The sequence below is a fragment of the Thermobia domestica genome, chromosome 2, assembly GCF_964235325.1.
Source record: "Thermobia domestica chromosome 2, izTheDome1.hap1.1, whole genome shotgun sequence".
In the NCBI taxonomy this organism is placed as follows: domain Eukaryota; kingdom Metazoa; phylum Arthropoda; class Insecta; order Zygentoma; family Lepismatidae; genus Thermobia; species Thermobia domestica.
Window position 1 is genome coordinate 369,011,242 of NC_137455.1, and position 19,282 is coordinate 369,030,523.

Consider the following 19,282-nt stretch of genomic DNA (forward strand, 5'->3'; position numbering starts at 1 on the left):
ACTACTAGTTATTATAAACATTGTCTGTCTTCCTTATTCATGTCTACAAACTTGGTCTGAAAGGAGAGCTGAAACAGGTGTTCTGTTTCTGCATTCATATCTTAACCCTTTCACTACCACTGGGCATATGTGTCCCACGATACATTCTCAGAGGACTCCTGGTAATTTACCACATTTTATTGCTATGAATCGATGTTCCACTGGTAAAGAGAAGCCTGCTAATGGTTCACAGAATTCTTATTAACATTATCAAATATACAGTAGTGGAAGTGAACGTAAACAATGAAAGTGATAATGGAACAGATGAAAGTGAGGAACAATGTGCTAGTGATAAAGCAGTGGTTTCATGTACTGTAATTTGGAAAAGGATGCCGAAATGTAAAATATTTGTAATCATAAATATGACCCAATTGTTTTTCTGACAATATACGTTTCATAATTAAAAATACAAGATGATCATTCATGTAAATACCACTGGGACATATAGGTCCCACGTAAAAATATCAGAGGGGTACATAATGTCCCAGCCTTCCCACGTCAAAAAACGAAACGGTGGAAAATGTTTATATATATATATATATATATATATATATATATATATATATATATATATATATATATATATAAGTTTGAAAACAACTTATAATAGCCATATATTAATGTCTCTCACTCCGAAAAAATGGTAGTGAAAGGATTAAACGAACGGAACGACAATAGATTTCGCATTTTTCATATGTTCTGAATTATTAATCGTGCCTTATACATTTTTCTTCCTCACTATAAAACTTACTGCACTCTGCATATTGTTTGTAAGAACATTAATTTAACTTTATGGAAAATGTATTTAGGCCCTAAATGTCCTGTTACTCATTTAAACTGTTATATTTTTTAAACTTTAAAATCTCGCTTGACTACTCGTTTCATATTGCAGACTTACGATTACTTAAACAACAATTTTTATAAAATTTACAGTGTTTTGAGAATGTACACCAATGGAAATAAAGAGAATTTTCAATTCTTTTTCCTAATCTTTCTGTCTAACATGGGGGCAGAAAAAGCGCCCGGTCCCTTGTTTCAAAGAGAAAGGTGAATCTGGAATAGATATTTTTTTCACATTACTATAAAAAGCAAAACTTAGTTCATATAATCAGTGTTGTGTGATGTTTTTACAGTCTGAGAGTGAGGGGGCAAAACGAGTATCTTGCCCCCTTTGAAAATTTCAGGAGGGGCAACTGCCCCCCTTGCCCCCCCGGTTCCGGCGCCCCTGCTTAGTGTTTTGTACCATGACACCAAATCCTTATGTTTTTCCTTGAAATGTCTGTCAAGAATGATTTCTTCAAAGGTGCTGCCAGTGTCATGAGAGGGCATAAAGAGAAAGTGAAGCTCTTGCCATCTATTGGAGAAATTGTGAACTTGGTACTGAACATGCTTTAAGCACGATGTGCACAACGGCTTTCGTTTCAATAATTATAACATTTTACGATTCCCAAGTTAAAAGAAAAAATCGTTAGCCTCAAAATATGAAATATATCGCTACCAACATTACATACATTTTTTATGGAACATTAAACTTCTGTTTGGGATGTATGTAGTGATGGGAAATCACAATTGGGTTGGTTTGTTTGACAGTGTCTACGAAAAAGTGGACACAATCTCTGCTGAAAGCTCCTCCGTGGCTAAGCGGTTTGGACTCCACGTTAATCAGTAGGTCCACGTCTCATATAGCCTCGTTGCTGAACGAGACGTTAAACCCAAATTCAACTCAACTCAACAATCTCTGCTGAGATGTAAAGTTAATGCATTTTTGGACAAATATAAAATATGTATATTCTGTCATAAAATCATAAAATATACATTTGTTTGTTTGAAAAACAATATGTTCTTCTTCAATCTTCTATTCAATTCTCGAGAAACCAGTTGCGGACCTAGCCTGGGGCCGGTGGGCCTTGGCCCACAGTTTTTTGAGGGAGAAATAATTGAAGCTATTATTTATATATTTTGGAAAGTTTATTGTAAACTTGTGAATAACTATCATAGTCTGGCTTCTGGCTGAACACCTCCCCCCCCCCCCGTTTCACCTCCTAGATCCGCCTCTGCGAGAAACTACTATCAAAAGTACGAACCAAAAAATCCCTTCAACATTTCGAAAAAAAGTTCATGTTATCCGACTTTTGACTGACAGGAACTAATTTCAACTAGATGTTGATTAAATTTCACTGATTCGTTTTATCTGACAGAACGGATATGTAGGTTCCACTCTTTGGTTTACACTTATATAATCTTTATGTAGACTTGTGTGTGTCTCTCCAAGCGCGTGAAGAGATCATTTAAACAACACTTTTTCGTAAAACAGTATATGTAATTCCGCATGTGATCTGTAAACGAGCTTTTTGTACTGTACTTTAATAAATAATTAAGATGCAATAGTGTGTTTTACCGTATGGTATTGCTAAATAAATAAAGGTAACAAACTAAGAGTCATCTAGAGAATATTAATTTCATATCAGATTAGTATACAATATAATGCATGAAAGATTCTTCACTCATGTAAGTGTGTGTAGTTTTTATATGATGCAAACACTTCTCTGCCTATTGGGTGCGGTGATGCCCAGGACATATTCAAATTATTTTTCCACTTTCACTTGGTGGGAAAAACTTTACCAATTAGTGGCGTAGCATGATGACTGATTCGGATCAGACTTTCCTCCCGCCCTCGTTACTAGAGTGTTAAATTATTTTTCCTCTTTCACTTGGTAGGAAACCTTTACCAATTAGTGGTGTAGCATGATGACTGATTCGGATCAGACTTTCCTCCCGCCCTCGTTACTAGAGTGTTAAATTATTTTTCCTCTTTCACTTGGTAGGAAAACTTTACCAATTAGTGGTGTAGCATGATGACTGATTCGGATCAGACTTTCCTCCCGCCCTCCTCCTTAGTAGAGTGTTACATAGAACAGTTTTTCTTTTTCAGATAATATGGTATCATTTGTGTTATGAAATTTGCTTTCAATAATTCATCACTAAAAACAACTATTTACGAGTTGCATGTGCCTTTTCGTTCTAATTTCCAAGAACAAGGAGACGAGGTACCATACTGTACCTTAAATATGACCAAAACCGTATTTTATACACTTTCCATAAATTCCATGTCAAAATAACTCCATACGTTGAGTAACTTTGACCTTATGCAGCAAATACATAAGATGTCAAAGTAGCCCCACCCCCGGGGCTACTTTGACCGGTATTTCTTAATTTATTCCCGCCTAAACTTACTTGTAGAGACTTAGGTTTAGTAGTGGATGTGATAGCCTAGATACCTATTGTTATGATGAGAATAGTATCATTCATTGGTTGCAGAAAGTGTCCTGTGTACACATCTAAACTAGTCCAAAACCTGTCTAGCACCGTTTTACGTAGTTTGTTGTGACTGTTTCTATTAACATAAATGAACGGAATGATACTCAAACTCCGAACACTGTAAAAAATATCTATCCCGCTTTGTTTTTATTTTCTCATTATCTCTCTCTCGTGTTGCTGAAGGGCAGATATTCCCAGCTTGCAGGCCCGTATCCAGGGGGGTCTAGGGGGGCCGCCCCGCTAAATTTTTGCGGGCCCCCCTAAAATTTTCACGGTAGGCTTGCAAATAAACTATAATATGGTGAGGAACTATAATATTTTCGGGTCACCCCCCCTAACTTCAGCCGGGCCCCCCTACATTTTTGGGCTGGCTACCGGCCTACCAGCTTGCCACAACGAACTATTTCTCATTACATATTTACATCTTCTCCACCGAGATCTGGGGCACAATGAATTCGATATAAACACCGTTAGTCAATATTTAACGACTATTGTGTTTAAATCACTATAAATTATGTACTCAGAATTTTGCTCGGCATTTCAGTCATACCCAATGACGTAGTTGGATAATATATTAGATTTATTAGATTAGATTAAATTTTCTAAATTATACATAGATTTCTAAAGTATAGATTGCATGCAATCTTGGACATGCAATACAAATAATTACATATTACAAAGTTTTACAATGTACGAAAAGGATTAATACTGCACTTTTTATCTAAAGCTCAACATACTATCTTTCTTTTTTTTGTAGTAACTGGTGGCTTTACATGCTATCCGTATTATACTCACGATGAGGTCTAGTTGTGTACTAAACTTGGAATCCATTATTGTTCACACTAGACGATTATACGCGGTTGGAGAGGAACGCAAACCATTCCTGTAATACGAAATCCAGAGTAGCGCCAGTTTCGCGAAACGTCTCCGAGCTGATGTCCCTTATTTTAATCACATCAATGCACTCCGAGCTGATGTCCCTTATTTTAATCACATCATTGCACTCTGAGCTGATGTCCCTTATTTTAATCAGATCATTGCACTCTGAGCTGATGCCCCTTATTTTAATCAGATCAATGCACTCTGAGCTGATGTCCCTTATTTTAATCAGATCATTGCACTCTGAGCTGATGCCCCTTATTTTAATCAGATCAATGCACTCTGAGCTGATGTCCCTTATTTTAATCAGATCATTGCACTCTGAGCTGATGTCCCTTGTTTTAATCACATCAATGCACTCTGAGCTGATGTCTCTTATTTCAATCACATCAATGCACTCGGAACTTTTCTAGGTAGCATTAATCGGCAAAGTTTCTTTTTTACACTTTCACAATCAAAGAACGGTACTTAATCACTCGCTTTCAACAGGGATGCAGTCCAGACGGTTATTAACTATCAATACTAATTAAGACGTTTGACCCACCAAATTTTCACTGATAGGGTGCGTCTGCTATGGGTGCGTTTTCGCACTCCCGTTTCGCTTGAGTCCAGTCGCCCGACTGACTTGCTTTTTCAGTCCAAAGGGAAAATTGCAGTTTTAACTTACAGCGCAACTGACTAATAAGATGGCTACAATTAACAGTGAAACTGTTCATTGGAATGCACTGAGAAACGATTTTCTTTCTTTTTCGCCGTATAAGGAGTTCTAGGTGATTTCATTGCAGACGACTCACACACATATACAAACATATATGTATATGCCTGCGAAGAGAAAGAGAGTTCTTAGAATTTCCATACAAGGTTTCTTTAAGAAGTTAAGGTTAGCATTGCAGATATGATCTTTCCTGTTTCGATCTTTCTAATTTTTACTCATTTTATGGGTCCCCAATAAAAACTAGTGATAGAGATATAAGGAACCAAGCTGTGTCTATTTCTGAACAAACTCTTCCTCTTTATTGATACACAGTTGTCATCACTCCGTCCATATTGTGTAGCATATGCATAGCCATCTTTGGGGGGTATGTTTCAGTGGCTGGAAAATAGTACTTCCCAGAGATGATCTAATGGTGTCTACGAATAGAATCATTGAGGTTTGGAAACACCTAAAGTCACTCTGGGATAAATCTGGTGAGTTTGTGGGTATAGTAGAAGTTTTTTTTTTCCTTGGTCAGCTAAAAATGGAATCACAATTTTATCAGGTTGTGGCGGTGCATTGTATATATGGATGATGAAACTACCATTTGCCATTTGTGGTCGTTTCTCAGTCAATTTCGGTGTCCAAAAGTGTACAGAAATACTCGCCCGTAATTGTATGACTTTTAGAAACAAGGTGGGACAATATCACTCCCTGGAAATCTAAGAAAATAACATACAGTTACATTGGGTGCCACCTAACGGAATACTTTTGAGTGGGGCTGAATCTGTGGTTTTCCCCTCATTGACTGCCCTTTTGTGCTGGGTTAAATAATGGCATCTATAGTTCATTCATTGTTACAGCACTTTCCGAGAAAGTGTTCCTTTGTTCTGAAGTGGGTCAAATTTGCAATACTTAATCGACTCCTTCCCTCCTTTTGGTCGTCGTTAAGCATTCGTGGAACTCAGCAAGAAAAAACTTTCCTTAAATTAATTTCTTTTTCAATTATTGGATCTGCTTTTCCCATTGTTAACCCCAGTATATTAAAATCTCCGGCGACAGGCTTATCTTTTATGATGAAGGTTTCAACATCCCATTGTTAACCTCAGTATATTACAAATCTCCGGCGACACGCTTATCTTTTATGATGAAAGTTTCATCATTCCATTGTTAACCCCAGTATATTACAAATCTTCGGCGACACGTTTCTCTTTTATAATGAAAGTTTTAACATCTCATTGTTAACCCCAGTATATTATAAATCTCCGGCGACATGTTTATGTTTTATGATGAAAGTTTCAACATGGGCAATGTTAGTGTCAGTTGATGCTGTTTTTGGACGTCTAGAACTCAGCTTTCGCAGTCGTTCACTTTGCTTTGGCCTCACGCACCTACTTTCTAATAGTGTTTTCTGTAAGAGAACTCTCGGAGTTCGTCAGTGGCCGTTCCAGCAAGTGCATCGTCTTTTGTGTGCTCTGTGAGGACGAGAGGGCCTTTCTATACATTTACACTACACTTACACTCTTTTTCCATTTACACGTTCATACATTCCCTTCTTTTTTCAATACTTTTTCCCATTCATTTCACACTCCCACTTTTCTCTACCTTTTCCCTTGTCCATCTTGGCCTTCAGCTCTCTTTAACTGTTCGAACTTCTCTCCCGATTTTGACCTTTACCCTATTGTGTCATACGTCTCTCCTGATTTGACTTTTTTTCGATTGTGACCTTACTTTTTTTCACGTCTTTTTTACTTTATCATATTTATTACTTTGTACATATCATATACCTTTGTACCCATCTTATAACTTTTTTTACTTAAGTGACGCTTCTACAAACAAAACAAGAGAACTCTCACCACATACACACACACTCTACAATTTGTTTTACTTTTCCTAGCGCTCACCTCTAGTGCGTAGAGTATCTGATTCTAGGGATGCATTCGAGTCGAGTCGAGACAGAATTTTCCTGACAAAATTCGAGTCGAGACACAGCTATTCCAATAGAAAAATATATTTTTTTCGAGTCGAGACATCACTTTTACAGCATATTTTCGAGTCGAGACAGTCTCAAATCTTGTCTCGTGTGCATCCCTATCTGATTCGATCACAGTGCTTGCCAAATAACCTTTCTGGAGGGCAAACACCATGTGCGTAAATTTTCTTGGTGTTCTCCTGTTTCCACCCATGTTTTTCATTTCCGCATCATCATTCATCTCATCAATACTTTTATTCTTAATTAATATGACATTGTTATTAACTATTATGCCTTTTGGCAGATCCCGGGACTAATGAGTTGTTTTTTTTTTTTTTTTAATTTTAGATTTAGGCCAGGAAATATTTCTTCCATGTTTCTCGATCTTCAGCTTCCCCTTTTAATTCCCAATATTTCTTCTATTTTTCAAATCATAGATCACTTGTGTTCTTCTTCTTCTTCATATCCCTCGCTTTCCTTCCATCTTTCCTCCTATGGCGGTATGAAGAAGACAATTACTTCACAATATGTGTGAAATCTAATTGGCCTTCCTACGAAGGAAGCTGGCTAAAAGTGTCCTCTTCTCTCCTATCCGTTTTAAAGCATCTTCGTTTATTCTTCTCTCTGTCAAATTTATCTTCTCCATCTTCCTCCAACACCACATTTTGAAGTTCTCTGAATATTTCTTCTCTAACTTCCAAGTCTCTGAACCATATAGTCCAACGCTTCATTTATGGCACTTGACCAACGTTTTTCTTAGTCCGATAGTAAGCCTGCTATTTAAGAGTGGTGTTACTTTGAATGCTTCTGTGGCTATGGCTATTCTTAACCTAATCTCTTTTAAGCAGTAAGCGTCTCTCGTCAAAATACTTTCCAGATACTTCAAATGATCGACTTGAAGAAGACCCCGAGATCGACTAGTTCTCTTTGCTCTACTCTGACCCGTAAGGAGGATATTGCATAGGATTTTAATTGCACAGTTTCATAGCAAAAATTATTGTTCTTAACTTTTATTATATACTGGAACCAGACAGTATTAGAAAGGTAGCATATGGTGCAAGTTGCTCTGATAACATTAATAGACTACTTAGTTTCATAAAATAAGAAAAAAATCTTTGAATACGTTTGTTCTTTAAAGGTTTTGATTTTTGAAGTATTGCAGAAAAGCAATCAAGATATCAAAATTACTCAGCACACGAAGCAAACTAAATCATTTGACATGGCATACACAATAATAATAAAACGACTACGCTATCGTATCTGTACAGGCATCCGAATTGTTATTTGTAATTAACTTCTAAGATGTTCTATTCATCCTGATCTGAAAGATGTCATATATATATATATATATATATATATATATATATATATATATATATATATATAGATAGATAGATAGATAGATAGATAGATAGATAGATAGATAGATATAGATATAGATATATTACAACGAGATACTTTGTATAAATTGATAATAACTTGTATTTTTGGGCAGAAAGTGCTTCTACATAAGCACTATACCAGATATAATGTTAATTTAAAAATAAAAAAAGAAGAATGTTTTTAATATATGTAAGAAATAGGCGTTATTATATAGTTGGTTGCTAGGTTGTTGTTGATAGATACCTAGCTAACATGTACGATTGTAATACAGTCTATGTGCATATTCGTTCAACGAGAATCAACGAATAAAATTGTTTAAAACGTATCATCATTTTGTAATTTCAATATAAAAGGTGAGAATACTAGTAAATGTAATCACGATACTACCACTCAAGACTTACTGATATTATTAGCCGAACCAGGTTGATGACTACCTTTGGTGAGTCGTTATAAAAGTTTGGTTTGCCGGAACCCGGGAATCTTGTAAATTCATATCCCGAAGTAAAGTAAGGGTGAATTTACTTCTGTAATAAGGTTAATGATTACGAACTTGACAAGACTTAGAAGTGGTAGAATAATCACACGAAAAATGAACTGTGAGGCCATGGAGAAGGAAACCAGTGATTGTGATAGCGGTGAACAAAGTGCAGCACCAGGAATGACATTAGAAGACCGAATTTTGCTAGCCTTACAGCGGCAAGAACAATGTCGAAAAGATGATTCGGAAGCCATGAAGCGATTAGAACAAAATTTGGTTCAGATGTCCACAGAATTCAACAGACAATATGAGGAATTAAAACAGACGATGGAGCAGAAGTCCGAGGAATCCAACAGACGGTTGGAGCAGAAGTCAGAAGAGACGAAACAATTTATTATACAGGCGATGAATGACATCACCGCGCAGTTTGATGAAAAGTTAAAAAGAATATCTGAGGATTGCCAGGATAATCAAAACCATCTCATCCAAGAAGTCAGTGGTGTAAAAAGGGATTTGGAAGTAATAGAATCTTCTGTACAGCAACAAAAGCTTCAGGTCACGGATAACTCCAACCAGATACGCGCGAATACTCAGTTGATAGCTACCTTACAAGAGAAAATCAGGACACTACAGATCAAGGACAACACATACCACAACATCATGGTTAATGATCGTGTAGAATTCCCTTGTTCACAAGAGATGACTTCGCCTTCACCCGTATCTGATGAGGACATTATTTTGGAAGAAATTCATTCGAGGAGTACCGATGTACAGAAAAGAGATGGTGCAACTACACATCACGCCATAGGTAGGAATTGTCACTCAACAAGAACACGGAATGATAAAAGGAAGGTAAAGTTAAGTGTAAAGATGAGTGAAATACGTGCTATGAGTAAGTTCAGTGGTAAATGTAATGAGAATGCTACTTCTTTCCTAGAAAAATTCCAGGACGAATGCAATATAATGTGTATAGATAAATCACAATATATGAAACTAATCCCTCATTTATTACTCCCACCATGTTCTTTATGGTTTAAAGCAGTGCGAGATCACGTCAATACGTATGACGACTTCAAAGCAGCGCTAATCGCAAATTACGAAAATGACTTTTTGCTTGCAAATAGAGATGCCACAATTAGAAATCAACATTTCAATCCTCGTTTGCACAAATCTGTTGTCAAGTTTGTTGTAAATACATACAACGAATTAAAAGTCGTAAATCCATTGCAATCAGAATCTAGAATCATAGCATCAATTCGAAATTTACTACCGTTTAAGTTACAACAGATCCTGTTTTCTACCCAGTGTATGAGTTTTAACCATTTATTAATGCTTGTTCAATGCTATGAAACTCAATACCATGCTCTGAATCAACAAGCTGGAGTAGGTAAAAGTAAAAATAATTCAGATCATTTTGTACCTGTTCGGAACTTAAATATCCGTAGTGTGAACGATACGGAACACAACCTAAACCGAGTAAATTCAAGCCATCAGAATGAGCAAAATAGGCAAAGCTATGTAGGGAATCTGCCTAACCTAATTAGTCGTGGCAATCCTTATGTAAGACCATATACCCAAAATAGGTTAAAAAATAGACGAAATACATGGCGAAATTCCAGGAATACAGTAAATTATAAGGTTGACGTAATCGGGGGTCAAGAGATGGCACTTCGCATCAAAATCCAGATATCGATGCAATTCCTGTACAGAACAGTAATACGGGACATAACCACGATTGTGCTGTACAATGTACTTTATTGGAACCATACACGAGTATGAATTTAAACTAATTGCAGCTGGTGTGGTAGGGGTTAAACCCATATCAGCTATAGATTCTCATGAACATTTATCTTCAAATTTATGTGATAACGTCAAACACACGTCAGCTATTATGAACATTTATCTTCCAACTTACATGTTCATGTTAATGATGAAAACGACCTTTTACATGACGTATCTGTAAATAATTATTCGAAAATAGCAGTTAATAGATGTCAGTACCAATTTATGCCTGTAGTAAATCGTTGTTGGTTCGAAGATGATACTGTCAATGATGGTTTTGAAGTTGAAGAAAATTTTGTATTTTTAAAATCATACAGTACAGCTAAAATACCTGTCAAAATCAATGGGTTAAGCACTGAAGCTTTACTTGACACAGGAGCAAACGCCTCTTTATTATCGTATTCGCTATGGAAAACAATTACTAGTAATTATTCGAATCCTAAGTTACAAAAGGCTGAGAATCTTATTATAGTTGATTTTACCGGTAAACATAAAAAGAGAGTAGCTGGAATTACTCGTGTGACAATAGCTATTCAAGGTTTTGAAATATCAATCCCTATTCTAGTAATAAAGGAACTGAATGAAAAATTAATTATGGGTTTAGATTTATTATCTCAATTGCGTGTCATGCTCGATTTTAGAAACCAAACGTTGACTATACCTGGCCTACCTCAGGAAATCGTTCAGAAACTGCTTCCAAAATTAGATGATATTGCTTGTCAATATAATAATGTTCCTAATGTATTGAATAATGTTTCTGTTAGTTCAGAAAGTGGTAAATTAAATGATCAACGAACGAAAGACATCCAAAATTTGATGGATTCAAAAGACGATGTATTGTTTTCTGAGCGTGTTATGTCCCTCGAAAGTAGTCTTGATTTTACAGATAATACAGTAAAAGCTGACTTTAAGGATATCCTATGTAAACATAAAAATATCTTTTCAGAACGTCCTGGGCGTTGCAAGGATTTTGTTTATTCTTTTAAGGTTAAAACAGACAAACCCATTGTAACCAAGCCTTATATAATTCCATATAGATACAGGGAAAATGTACGTCAGCAAATTACAGATATGTTAAGAGATGGGATCATTAGGCCTTCACGAAGCATTCACCTTAATCCATTACATGTTGTTCCAAAGAAAAATGGTTCTCTACGTGTGGTTTTGGATTTGAGACGCACGAATTGTCACATTGATCTGGAACAAGTGAGGTATCCTCCAGTGGAAGAAATACTAGCCTCTTTACAAGGGAATGCAGTTTTCGGAAATTTAGATCTAGTAATGGCATATAATCAGGTCGAACTGCATGAAGATTCGAAACCGTACACAGCATTTAGTTTTGAAGGTCACTTATACGAATACAACCGTGTAGTCTTTGGGCTTATCAATGGCAGTGCGGCGTTAGCATCCTGCTTAAATAAAGTCTTGGGTTAAGACTTACGCAGTAACGTGATAACCTACGCCGATGACATCTTGATCATGGGAAAAAATCCGCATGAATATTTGAAGTATTTAGATATAGTTTTAGACAGGAAATGAAATCTTTTGAGTTTTACGTCCCACGGTTATGCCGGTTAGGCTAAAGGAGACGGTGATTATGAGTAATGAATGAAATGGTGGAATGAAGAAAGTGGGAGGAAACGGGAGAACCCCGAGAAAACCCACGCACACTGTGTTTGTTAGTTTTAGACAGGTTGGAAAGTTCGGGCCTTACTATCAACCTACAAAAATCAAAATTTCTGCAGAATTCTATAGAATTTCTTGGATACCAAATTGATGCCTCTGGTTTACAATTCAGTCAATCTAAAGTACAAGCCATAGAAGATCTGCCTGCCCCATTAAATGTGAAACAGACACGGCAAGTATTAGGGCTCTTCAATTGGTCTCGCAAGGCCATCCCGCGATTTGCTGAGATAGCCCAGCCTTTATTTATGATTATAAAGAAAGGAGTACCATGGCAATGGGGTCCGATTCAAGAACACAGTTTTAATAAGTTGAAGGAATGCGTGAAGCGAAACATCCATTTGAATCACCCTCGATATGACGTTCCTTTCTATGTTCAGTGTGACGGTTCTCAACTTGGAATCTCTGCAGTACTCTGGCAACCTAATCCAACCATTCAGGAACCGGCCGTTATTCATTGCGCTAGCCGTACTTTAAAGAAAGCTGAGAAAGGATACACCACGACTGAAATCGAACTTTTGGCTGTACGTTTTGCGATACAAAAATTTGCTCCATATCTCAGCGGATGCCATTTTACAGTACTTACCGACCATAATTCATTACGATACCTTAACAGCATACAGGGATATAATAACAGACTACTTCGTTGGTCGTTAGAGCTTCAATCTTATGACTTTGAAGTACAACACATAAGAGGAGTAGATAATGGACCCGTAGATACCTTGTCACGTCTTTTTCCTGGAGAAGAACAACATATCTTGTCCATCAACGAATTTAAGATCTTACAGGATGAAATAGCTACCATTTCAATAGAAGATCTACGAGAACATCAAATGAATTATCATGAATATAAACAAATCATGGAACATTTGTCTTCATGCAGTGAGGGATGTAATTGTCCCAAACATTGGAATTCCAGATTTAAATTATCCAACGGAATTCTCCTTATTAAAGATTTTAAATTCAAATCTAGAAACAAAATTTGCATTCCACCTACGCTGACAACACGCATATTAAAGGCCTATCATGACGATTTCGGTCATTTTGGTTATGTAAAGGTATGTGCCTTGATTAATAAATCCTTTTATTGGAGAGGAATGAGAGCTCAAATCAAGAATCATATCAAGGACTGTATTGAGTGCATGCGAATTAAACATAACTACCAGGCTGTACAAAAACTAATGCTCTCAATAACGCCAGAGAGACCACATTCGTTTCTGTCTATCGATCTATATGGACCTTTACCAAGAGCAGCTACTGAAGAAACTTATCTACTTACAACCATGGATATCTTTTCACGTTATGTAGTAGCTTATCCTCTGCGTAGAGCAACTTCCGCTGCTATCATAAATAAAATCTTGAATGTATATATTCCACATTGTGGTCCTATCGAACACATATTGTGTGATAATGGTTCACAGTTCAAAAGTGATGTGTTTATCAAAGCTATGAACAAGGCTAATATTAAAATTCATTTTGTAACTCCGTACCATCCTAGTAGCTCTGTTGTAGAAAATGTACATCGCAATTTTGGTATGTTGTTTCGACACTTTTGTAAAGATAAACACGCCGAATGGATCAAGCATGTCAGTCAAATCACGTACCTTTTGAATCATTCTATATCAGACACTTTAGGCGTGTCTCCTGCTAATGTACATAACAGTTCTGATTTGATTTTCCCTGTGGAACGACATTTTAATGTCAAGTTAGAAGATTCAACAATCGTAGATTCTTCCAATTTAGTGAATATGGTAAAAATCCGAAGACATAACAAATTTCTCAAACGTAATTCTCAAGTAGAGTCTTTGCAAGAAGGAAAATATCGGATCAAGGTCAATGACTTAGTTTTTGTTAAACAACATCCACAAAGTAATGTGTTGTTAAAGAAGATTTACAAATTTTGTGACATTTTCTCAGGTCCTTATTTATGTTTTAAGGAAATAAACCCTAAAGTTTTTGAATTGTTGAACGCTAAAACGGGTACGTCAATTGGACTTCGTAATATAGATGAGTTGAAGGTTTGGAAACCTACCCAGTATACAAAAGAAAAATGGATGCGTCTAGTGAAAAAGTTAGTCGCGCCTGACATTCTTGCTCAAATACATAAGAATGAGGGAAACTAAAAATATATATATATATATATATATATATAAAAGGGTGTCTTCTGTTTGTGTAGAAATAGATTTATTTTCTTCCTTTTGTTCGCTCGAACGTAGGTTGCGTTTAATTCTTGATTTTTATTCAATTTAATTTTCTTTGATTTTCATTAACCAACGATAATTTTCCAATGATTTTAATTCTTTCTTATTAATGTGAAGGATTATAATTTAATTCATGATTGATTAAACACAAAAATTGCTTACATTATATTAATTTGTGTTGAAACTTTATTGTCAAAAATAAGTATTGATGGAATAAAAGATTTAGTATAAATGTATTCATGTAAAGAAAACTAAATAATGTTATATATACATACGAGGATCGATCAAAATGTATAGAATATAATTAATGGAATATCGTTCTTATAAACGGACCAGTGGTTCTTAAATATAAAAAACCAAGCTCCCTTGTAACTTTTATATTCAGTCCCATCGTCGGGCGACATTTTTATACAACGAGATACTTTGTATAAATTGATAATTAGTTGTATTTTTGGGCAGAAAGTGCTTCTACATAAGCACTATACCAGATATAATGTTAATTTAAAAATAAAAAAGAAGAATGTTTTTAATATATGTAAGAAATAGACGTTATTATATAGTTGGTTGCTAGGTTGTTGTTGATAGATACCTAGCTAACATGTACGATTGTAATACAGTCTATGTGCATATTCGTTCAACGAGAATCAACGAATAAAATTGTTTAAAACGTATCATCATTTTGTAATTTCAATATAAAAGGTGAGAATACCAGTAAATGTAATCACGATACTACCACTCAAGACTTACTGATATTATTAGCCGAACCGGGTTGATGACTACCTTTGGTGAGTCGTTATAATATATATATATATAAACAGGAGAGAAGACTATCGAGTTACGGAATCCCCACGGATTCCAGACTATTTAAACTACTACGACAAATTCATGTTTTCTTCTCTTAATCAACACTACTATATACATAGTTATTTCTATTTTAATCACGTAGTTGGCGTAGGTCAATGAAAACTTGACCCACGACCCACTGACCCACCACCCACCGTGACCTATCACCCACCATGAACCACTCTCATTAACTTTGACCTACTCTCACTCACCAAAATCCATCGTCATCAACTCTGAACACGATCCACGGCCTCTTCTGAACTGACTAAAGAGTTTACACTTGTAATAAAACAAGACTGTGAAATTGTCACTAATCGGAGTTTGAATTTCTAGTCAATCGCTCAAGCACCACTCTGATACAATAACGGTGGATCTGACCTTTACAATATAAAATGCTAAAGTGTTTGTCAGTAAGGAAATTGAAACAGTTCGAGGTGGGGGGAAATTAGTGTGTGCCTAAAATATACTTGTACTAAGAGAGTGTTCTTGCAAGTGTTAATTTCTGAACGCATCCCCCAAGAAACTTCTATTCGCAGGAAAATCTCCCTGTACAATATGGAAAAGGTTATGGTTTCTCAGTTTACAGTATTTTTCTCACCAAAAACTTGAAAAATCAGTTTTTCATAGTGTATAAAGGTGCTCTGGTACCCTATGTGAAAGCATTTCCATAAAGCATGCTCATAATTGTAATTTGTGTAATCACTAATACACAACGTTAAATTTAAGTTACAAATATGCATAATTTTAATTATTATGAATATTTATTCAAAAGTAGTTTACCTAAAGCAAAGAAGAAACTTATTAAAAATTAGGTACAAAGTTGAATAACATAAATAAGCCATTAGTAATACAAGTATACATTTTCCGTAACTCGTAATTTTCCACCTTAAAACAAATCTGAAATCGGATTTATTTCCTGTTGGTAACTTTTTCGTGGTAAATCGTCCGCAGCGGAATGATGTCCATCCTTCAGCCAAAAAATAACTAGCTGGTCTATTTCGAGCTTGTCTAGCGGTGGGTCATTAACATTGATGAGCAACAAGTTAGAAAAATGTTTGAGCACTTAGTCTATTTCTAATATCAGTAATCTGTAAATTCATAAGGGGAAATCCCTGTTCGCACTCTGTCGTGGAAATTGATAATACTTCTACCCGATTTCTGCAACTTCTCATCGACAATCTACTTGTTAGACTTAAGTCTGATAACGATTTTTCTTGGTCAGGTTTGAAATACTCAGCAAGAAGTATAATCTCCCCATTACCATACAACATCTTTTCCATATCGACCATGTCAGTTGGCAATGTCGACCCATGTAGAACAGAAACTTCATCTACCACGCCTTTGATAGGGAATCTTGTGAATAAATTATCAATTAAAGCCTGATAAACTGATGATTTCTTATTTGTTTATAAATTTAATTATTTGTAGTTACACATGAAGGTTTGATACCATTACCAAGTTTCCTCCTTCTTCTAGAAAGCGAAAGGAAACGAGGTTCCTGGAAAGTGTTCAGAGGTGAATGGGAATTTCCCTCCTTCCCCTTCAATTACCACACTGCTGTTTGCCATGTTCCAAATTACGATGAATTTAAATTAAATTATCATAATATAATTATTTCCTTGTTGGATTATCAATAATTTTCAGTTGAAAAAAGGATGAAATTTCAAAGTTCCAAATCAGAGTAAGTAGACCAACGTAAAGGGGAAAAAAGTGTAAAATTTTCCATACAATTATGCGTACAATCCAAACTTAAAAGTTCCGTGTAATTAAGCTTACAGTACAAATTTTATGCCTATTTTTCTCACAACTTTATGGGTTGATTGCCCTGTGCTGTAAGCGCTCCATACAATACCGTAAACATAAGCTTCAGCAATTATTATAACAGAAAGCAATGGATATATGAAGCCAAGCACTGTATTTTTTTGTATCTGATTTTTTTTCTTAAATAACATCGATCGTTTTCGATCATTTTTACTAGAGATGGGCACGAGTCGAGCTGAAACTCGACTCGACTCGAAACTCGACTCGAATTCGGGTGCCAAAGGTTGTTTTCTCGAGTCAAGTTTCGAGCCGAGTTACTGTTTTTGAGATCGAGTTTCGAGTCGAGTCGAGTCTGGTACATGGCTCGCTCGTTTAGCTCGTTTTAGATCGATTTGAAATCATGGCCTGATTAAACTGTAAAGCGAAAGCCATGAGAAATGTAAGCCGTACTGTGGAATACTTTTAGTGTTGCTCACGAGAGGGAACACTGTTTGCATCTCATCTCGTCTCGATAACGAGACCACAATAGATTTTTTTTTTAAATAAAAGGACAGCCTCAAATGTCGTGAGCACCAATATATGTATATACTCTAGTTTTTACCATCAAGGATGAGACCTGCACGATCGTATTTCTGAACCTAAGCAGAAGCCCAACCCGGGTACTGATGTCAACGGGCTCGGCTCGGTTCTACTGAGCAAACAGCTCCAGCCGGCTCGGTTGGGATGAGCCATCGGCTCGGCTCAATTGAGCCGATGGTCTGAGCCGACTCGTTCGGCTGCATAAACAGCAGAAAGCCTCAATTCAACAAAATAAAACGAAGGTAACTAGCTATAATTTCTCGGCCATTAGCGCCAGTACAACGGTAGTACAGATTCATTTTAACCCAACGTTAACTTTTACAACGAAATTAGGGAAATAGTTGCATAAATGGTATATTAACAATAACTAATAAGCTCTTACTAATGGTAAAAATAAGCAATAAGGGCGCATAAAATGAAAGATAATCTTATACTGTAATGGAGATCAAACGGGTCCATTACAGAATGTTGGAGTAAGTTTGCGGCAAACTTGGATAAGTAATAGATGATACCAAATGCAAATATTTTTCTTACAATTCCATATCCGAGTACGCCTCATTGTGGGTCCACAAGCTTTCGAAGTTGCCAGCTTGCGATAGGTTTTGTCATTCAGATTGAAACAAAACGCCTGAAATGTCCATCAACCCGCTATACGTAGCTCCTCTGTTGGTTGCCTATCACAAGGGTATCAACGTCCTAGTAGCAATATTAAACTGATAGGATCAAAACGACGCCTAAATGTGGAATAGAAAAAATAAAGACAAGTTTTTTAAAACTTTGAATGACAACTTGCAAACCTACAAAATATGGAATCGACCAGCGAAAACGGCACGTTTCTAGCACTTGCTGTTTTCGAGATCTCATTGTCGAAAAGATTGACCACAAATATATAGACTTTTCTTGACCACAAACATATAAACAAGCATTTTGATATATAGATATTTGAACAAATAAAATTGATATTGCAACTTATTACATAAATGAAACGATAATACAAGAACTTACCAATGTCTTTCAACTTGAACTTCTCAGTTGACAATTAAATCCGCTTCATTAAATCTTCTTTCTCCAAACAGTAACACCTAACGTTGAAATGTCAAAATATTTTCTAGCAGTCGATAGATGAAAATACGGTTAAACAATTTAACGTATGACCTCTAATACGTTTAATATATCCTTTGCAGGCAAGTGTTAACTGGTCACAAATCTTAATCGTGAACTTAATCATGTGAAAGCTTATTTTTTAAAAAAGCGTATTAACGATTTTAAGAAGAGGCGAATCGTAGCGTTACCAGATAATTGTGATGTTTTATTTCGAATTGAAGTCTACAAGATGGCCACGCGTACAAAATAGCTCTCGTTGACAACATCTTCATCAGGAATCATTATTCTTTCTTAATAGTCTGTGAACTTAATGAAGCTATAAAGTCCTTTTTTTGTGGAAAGTAATAATGGCTTTGAGAATATGATGAAAGCTGCAATTGGAATTCGTAAATCTTGTGTATCTTTTAATGATGTCAAAAATAAAACAGAGTTCGTGTAATCATCCAGTGGGCTAAACTAGAAGTTCCTTTACTGCATTGTACGACGAAGATGATATATGAATGACAATGTTAGACAATACGTCATTATCAGTCAACTTTATGCATAAAATTATCATACTAGATAAT

General features: G+C 35.9%; 1 protein-coding gene across 1 annotated transcript in view; it reads right to left on the minus strand.

The window, feature by feature from the left end:
* Positions 1-18,817, minus strand: part of LOC145679893 (uncharacterized) — a 53,039-nt gene extending 34,222 nt beyond the window's left edge. The window contains exon 1 of the mRNA XM_081750409.1: positions 18,618-18,817. The gene's annotated coding sequence lies outside the window, so the exon portion shown is untranslated. The remainder of the gene's footprint in view (positions 1-18,617) is intronic.
* Between the last annotated feature and the right edge of the window lie 465 nt (positions 18,818-19,282).